General features: G+C 34.5%; 1 long non-coding RNA gene across 1 annotated transcript; it reads left to right on the forward strand.

Moving 5' to 3' along the window:
- Nucleotides 1-5,688: 5,688 nt before the first annotated feature.
- Nucleotides 5,689-6,591, forward strand: LOC104105040 (uncharacterized). Its single transcript, XR_688251.4, has 4 exons — nucleotides 5,689-5,906; nucleotides 6,053-6,127; nucleotides 6,234-6,283; nucleotides 6,358-6,591. It is a non-coding gene; the product is annotated as an uncharacterized lncRNA (long non-coding RNA).
- The last annotated feature ends 979 nt before the right edge of the window (nucleotides 6,592-7,570 follow it).

The following is a 7,570-nucleotide window of genomic DNA, read 5'->3' on the forward strand; positions in this document are numbered from 1 at the left end:
AGGTTTTTATAGGAAGCTAAGAGTGATTTTAGGTTACATAACGCATATTGGTGCGGCGCTATGTTTCACTTGACAATGATTCTTTTGGGTACAAGTGGGTCCAGCTTTGTAAGTACGGCAGCTTTTTCAGGTCGACATGACAAAACACATAGCGCATATTGGTGAGGCGCTATGTTTCGCATGATAATGATTCTTTCGGCTACAAATGGGTCCAACTTTTTCAGTACGATAGCTTTTCAGGTCAGCAGCTTCTCCAGGCCGATAATATTTTCAGGTCGACATGACAAGACACATAGCGCATATTGGTGAGGCTCTATATTTCGCGTTCATAAGGTCGAAATCCACCTTAGTTCTTCTTAAGTTGAACCAAGAGATCAATACTCAAATACCATTTGAAGAACCAGAACAACTTTCAATTTAGAAATGCCACTAACATTTAATAAGTGGTTTATAAAGAGGTAAAAAAGTGAAGGTAGTTCAAAAGATCCAAATGGAACACGTCATAACACAATCAATCCCTACCTTGAAAAAAATATGCTAGGTTGCTATACTGATTTGGTTGATGACAAGTGGTATGGTGTTCTGTGTCCCTTGAAAAATAAGCCTATCAATATACACATAAATCTAAAAGTTGGAGGGCACATTATTGAGGGCGAAGCGCATTCTACAAAGCCTGAAGGTATGCGATTTTGGGGTGAAAAACTACAATGGGTTCCTCTTTACTCAAAACGGTGTGATTATAAAGTATTATGTAACTGGCATGGGCTTGTTGTATCACAAGCACTGTCTGCAACCTTCCAAACAAATACATACAAAGATGAACCTGAAGTGATTCGACATTTGATGAAGGAGATTGTAGAGATAGAAAAGGCATTTGCTGTTCATCATACTATCGATGATCTTAACTATTTGGAAGGAATGGAGGATCAGTACTGGGATTTATTAGAAAATAAAAAATTACATAGAGACAATGAGTATCCTGTTTTCCCAATAGTTGTCGAGTGGGAGAGACTACCTAAGTTTCTACTATAGACATTGGACGTAGGAGTCCCATATTGTTGTAGAAATCAAGCAATTGGTCATATTGATGTTAGCGGTGAAATAGAAGAAATGTGTGTCAACTGGGGCCTAGATTATGATACCCTTGGTCCCGAAGGGTGCGTACAAGATATTGACAAAGAATATGAAGACGGTGACAACGAAATAGTGCCAGACAACGACGATAATGGCGAATAAAATTTTATTTTATTCCTTGGCATGTATGTTAAACTGTTGTATTGAATCTTTAATTCTAAATAACAATCAGATTTAACCCCATTGGAAATATAATTTTATTTCATACATTTAGCAACCTGAACATTTACATAACTTTAGTACAACAAAATTACAGCAATAAAACACTACGTTTATCCTTGATAATTTGGCACATTGGATGAACTGCCACCTGGTGCTGAATTACCACCGCTTCCCAAATGAGCTGAAGGACATTTACGGTGGCCGTGTCCTGTTTTGGAACATATATCACATTTACGTGCATAAACGGTATCACCAACATCCATTTGGTTCCGTATACACGTTCTTTTTTGCACTCGTTGTTGACGCACATAATCCTTGTTACACACTATTTTAAATGATTTCGGCGGCCAATAATGCTCAACACCCACTTCCTGCAACTGTCCACTATAGGTATTTAAGTATACAACAACACTATATTTATCAACGTACCTCGTTGCCGCGAAACCTGTATATTGAAAGCACTTCATGGCATGTGAGCATGGCAAGTGATAGATTGACCATTTTCCATAGGAGCATAATCTTCTGGCTTTATTATTCCCACAGTTGTGATATAGACCAATGCGAACTTCAAAAATATTTCGCTCGCTGCAATACTACAAAAATGAATGCCATTGTGCTCGCTTCCTATATTTCTCAAATCATTTCATTGGTTGTGGCATAAATTCAACACCCCTTTACATCAATGACGATGCACCTCTAGATCTTTCAACAAACCTCTCTGTCATTTGCTTGAATGATATCCGCACCATGGAAGTTACTGGCAATCCACGTGCAGACTTCAATAATCCATTGAAAGACTCTGACACATTTGTAGTCAGAATAACCCATCTTCTACCACCATCCGCATGCCAAGTCTACTTGTCAAGCTCATGTCGCATCAACAAACGATAGGCTTCTGGGTCTTCCTGCCTGATCAATTCCATTCGCCTCCTAAATTTACACTCTTGGTAATCTGTTGCAGCCATCCACATTAAATCATGCAAGTCCTTGTTAGGATAATCCATCTGGAAGTTACCCTTCAAGTGCCTAACACAGTAATGGTGGTAGGCATACAGTTCAAGCCATGCACGCAAATTCTTTACAAAACTTAAAATATCGCCATGCCGATTAGATATTCGACATACTTCCATTAGCATCTACTGCAACGGCGATCAACAACTTGATATCGTACTTTTCATAGACATGAGTGTCATTTATGGATATTACTGGCCGACAATGAACAAAACCATCAATGGCTGGTTTAAATGCCCAGAACACATATCCGAATATGTGTTTCGATATTCCCGGACTCCGCTCAAGCTTCCATTCAACAACAGTCCCAGGGTTAAAGTGTTTCAATGCGGCCATCTACCTGGGTAGAGATGTAAAGGACTTATTCCAGTTACCATAAACAATTTCAAACGCACGTTTGCGCCCGCAAAATGCCCTTCTTTTGGTAATGGTACACCCATATACCTGGGGGACAAATGTTATACACTTTTTGATCTTATACCTTATGGACGCTTCAATGTGTGGAATCAACACAAGAGAAATCAAGTCAACATTCAAGTTAAAATGATTCCCACTGAATGTGTCCATTTCACAATTGTAGATGCCAATGTATTTACCCATAATCCATATATTTGTTTTCAACTTTCTTGCACGCAGCATCCAATTACAACCTTGAAACCATCTACGACAAATAACCTTGTATACATCCGGAGATGACTCATGAACTACAATCTCATGACACTGTTTTATGTTGTACATTCGCACCTCCCTTCTAAAGTGCGCTTTATCAGCAAAAACCATGCCTTTTGACAGCACCGTTGCTCTAGATTCATTCCACATTGCTGTCCGAACTTCGTCAAGATCCCTTGTGAGGGCATCTACATCCGGCATACTTAGCAACTGATCAAGGTAGGGAATCTCCCTTGAATGAAACAACACATGGGACTCATACACTCTTGGTCTAATGGGAGGTGGAGCATGATCCCTCATCAAATCAGGTTTATCATTCTCGTCCTCATCATCATCACCCTCATCAGAGAAGGGTGTGTCATCTCCACACTCAACTGCATTGTTGTCATAATCACTATTATCTTTTTGACTCTACGCATCTGCGAGATCCCGATTAAATATGTCGTCTTCGGGCAATTGTGTAAGGACAGGACCTTCAAGTTGCTCATTTTCACTGCACAACCAATAAAATAATGACTTTCTCAAATTCATCCAAACATTACATATAAACTTTATCACTTCACTTATAAATTATAATGTGTTGATATTTCATGATGCACACTATCATGTTGGTGCTCCTGGATGGACCACCATGATCCAACACACCAAAACTAGCCATATTCCAACTGTCTCTTGGTTCATAACTTGTAAAATTCATATCTGGCCGGTAACCCCTATGGAATATATGATTGTTAATAAAAATTCAATACATAAAAATAAATATCGTAACACAAAGAAAAATTGAAGTTTATCACTCGGCTTGTGGATTATGTAAACTTGGGGAGAAATTATGTCCTCGGTCCTCATTCGCCCATGGAGATAAGTTTAGATCAAGCCAAACTCTTTCACCCGGAACCTATTCGGCTAAAACTGCTCCAAAATAACCACCCGACGATTGAGGGATATCCCTACTTTGCAGAACCTCATTTTTGCGGACGTCTTCCGCCTTGACGTACATTTTTAATATTTTTATCACAAGAAGTTCTCGGCGTTCATCCGGAGTCCTCAAAAAATATGTCAGAGTTTCATCGTATTCGATATTAAACTCAGCATAACAAGCAACCCCTTGCGGAGTAACAGAATACAAATATCTTCCAGTTACTTTAATATTCACCAAACGTTTGCTCACACTCATTTTTTTTTTATATAACAGCGATACCAATCTGTCGTACTACATTATAAGTGACAACTTAACATGACACTGTGGAGAATAACTATAATATATTGAGTTATTCTCCGCCACAACCCACCCCCAATATAATGAAACCCTAATTTTTTGCTATTCGAATATTATGACAAAATGCAAAATAACTTAACGAACAAATATTTCGAAAGACTTGAAGGATGCTCGATGGATTTTTACCAAATTCAGAACCTCCTTAAATAGGAAAATAATCAGTCTGGGGGTATAATTAGTGGATGTATAGCGCATGCATAATATGCGATATACCCATATGAATTATTGGTGGGTCAGTTAAGTGCATGTGAATTATTGATGGGGCCATATTTTATATATAGTGCGGTTATTCACCGCGCTATACCTTAACAGACAAAACTGTCGTTAAGGTATAACGCGATGAATAACCGCACTATATATAAATGGTGCCCAATTTATTTTTAATCTTATTTGTGTCTCTTAAGTCTAAATGAACCATACTTTGGTTCGGACTCCAACTTTTGTGCCTAGCTTATTTTACCGTACAAAGCTATTTAGCTTCCGTTTGGTTTAGTTGAATGAGAGTAACTTTCAAATACCTAGTGTTGAAAAAATCTTTGAAGTGTTGGAATCAATTTTATTAAAAAATAGAGAAAAGGCGCCGACGTCCATAGTTTTCAATTAAAGTTTTGAACAAGATAGAGCTGATAATAGCAAGAATTTTATGTCTAAATGGCTTCAGACACAAATTGATCTTATCTATTAATTCATTCAAAGTATATATATATATATATATATACACACACACACTTAAGTAATACTTTGACACAAATTGCACTATATATATATATATATATATATATATATACTTATATAATACTTTGACTTAAGTTTGCAAGTAAAAAATATACTTAAATAGTGCAAAATATTCATATAGAAATTACAAGAATTCAAGATTAATATTTGTTGCTATTAAAATAGTAGGTAGTAACATTTTACAAATATCATTGATCATGTGTTAGAATCGAAATAATCAGGTGTTATGTGGAAGCTAATAAAGCAAACCTTGAACGGCGATAAAACAAACAATAAAAGAGAAATATATCAAAAGTGGCACAAACATTTAACGTGGTTCGGTCAATTGACCTACGTCCACAGGTGGACATGAGCAATCTACTATATCAAAGAGAGTACAAAATATCGAGAGAATAACCTCACAAAGAGACAAGTACAAGTGACATACTAACACTTGTCCCGAAAAGTTTTCTGTCTAAACAAGACTCTCAAACCCCTTGTGGCTACATTATGGATGTTGATGGCACTACAAGAAATATGTGATACGGTCACATTTAATTAGTGACACTTATAATAAATGTCAGAAAAAATTAGTGACATTTGTTAGAAAATGTGATAAGAATACCGACATTTATTGAAACTTGTCAAAAAATATTTTGGCATTTGATTTAAATGTCATATTATTAGGAATATAACAATATTTAATTAGTAACATTTATAACAATGTCAAAAATATTTTTTTCCCCAACAAGAAAAATTTAACTTTAAACATTTTAATGGGCCTTTAAGCTTCTCTTCTTTTTACAGAAATACAAAAGAAAGTTAAAAATAATATTCAACCCTATTTCTCCAAAACTCTTCAAGCCGCAACCGTAAGAACTATGAAACTTCATTAGTTCGTCTCCATATATCTTTCACTCATTCTGATCACAATCCGCCGGTAAGATTATCCTTCAATATAAGTATTATAAATCTCAATCTTCTCTATTTTGTTTCTTAACTGCTTTTGACTGTTTGTTGATAACCCTAGATTTGCCATCTATAGTCTTGAGATTTCTTTTGATTGAACCTTTTGATTCGTTTCAGACCTAGAAGCGCCGCCTGCTAGAACTAAAATTCAGCAATTACCTTTGTCAGAATCTCGATTTGCAATCGTGTTATGTACGTTTGGACTTTTATTTTCGAGTGAAATGAGATTTGTGATATTTTGGTTACTGATATTCTTGAACTTTTTTCCTTGTTGTTTGTTTTTGTTTTCTTTTTGAAGGTGAAATTCCTGCACAAGAGTCTAGTAACGTTGATATTACTCCATATGAGGTTAAAATGTTATATTGCTACTTACCCTTTTCCCTTAATCAGTGTGGTGATTATTATTATTTTTTTAATTTCAGATCTTGGATAAATCAGATTTTGAAGGTCGTGAGATCAAATAATGTGAAGGAATCCTGATTTGGTGAAAGTATGGAACACTTCATCAAGAAAAATACATGGATGCTGAAGCTTTAAATTATGTTGGTGTATTTGGAAATTATAAGAGAAAAGTTATGGTTATGTAGTCATATGTTACAAAAATGAAAAGTCCCATTTTTGAAACAACCAATTTGATATGGTGGGATTGTTTCTTATTTTTCTTTTCAATTATGCCCTAACTTATTACTCCATAGTTTTATTTTACCGTTTACCTTTTTTTTTTAAAAAAATTTAACTCCAAATCTCTCACTTATAACCTACTTTGTTTTCGTCCCTTTTTTCAGAACTTCTGCCGCTTCCAACTTCAACCTAAAATTGCTAATTTTGTTAGAATTTATATGAATTTAATTGTTTAATCTATTTTTAAGACATATTTGATGGTAAATTAGTAGAAAGGGATTTTCTTAAATTATTTTTATGTGTAATTATTTGATAAATTTAATATTTAAACAATTGAGGATATTTTAGTAAATTTATCAGTTACAGTACAGTACTATACAGTCAAACCAAACAACAAAATGTTATTTAACAACTGCAAACAATATAATCTATCCAAATATTGTATTTATAAAATGATACAATACAATACAATATAACGCAATACAATACATTATAAAATGATGGTAACAACCATCCAAAAACAAGCTGTTAAAGTAATTCATTGTTTTGTTTGAATCGAATGAGGTGTACGACTCTTGAAACTTTTGAAATGAATAAAAATGTTTGTAGTATTGTAAGATCAGCAATAGTTAATTCTTTATTTTCTACTTTCTTACTACATATTCTACATAATACTTAAAGGAACAAAAAGGGAATATTTTTCTTCTTAATCATAATATAAATAATGATTTTGATATTCAAATAATATGTCAAAAACAAACGTTTTATCTGACATTTCTATGTATATCGCAAACAAGATAGTTTAAGAGCTCAAATTGTTGACATTTGATAAGCAGCAAATAAATGTCACTAGATTTTTACCGATACTAATTTAAATGTCGTAAAATTAACGACATTGAAATTTCCGACATTTGATTTAAGTGTAAAATAAAAGTCGCTAAATAAATTTGCGACATTTAATTGACGTATGGCGACATTTATATAATGTCGTCACATGTTTCTTGTAGTATGGAT

Source organism: Nicotiana tomentosiformis, chromosome 8 (genome assembly GCF_000390325.3).
Source record: "Nicotiana tomentosiformis chromosome 8, ASM39032v3, whole genome shotgun sequence".
Classification (NCBI taxonomy): Eukaryota; Viridiplantae; Streptophyta; class Magnoliopsida; order Solanales; family Solanaceae; genus Nicotiana; species Nicotiana tomentosiformis.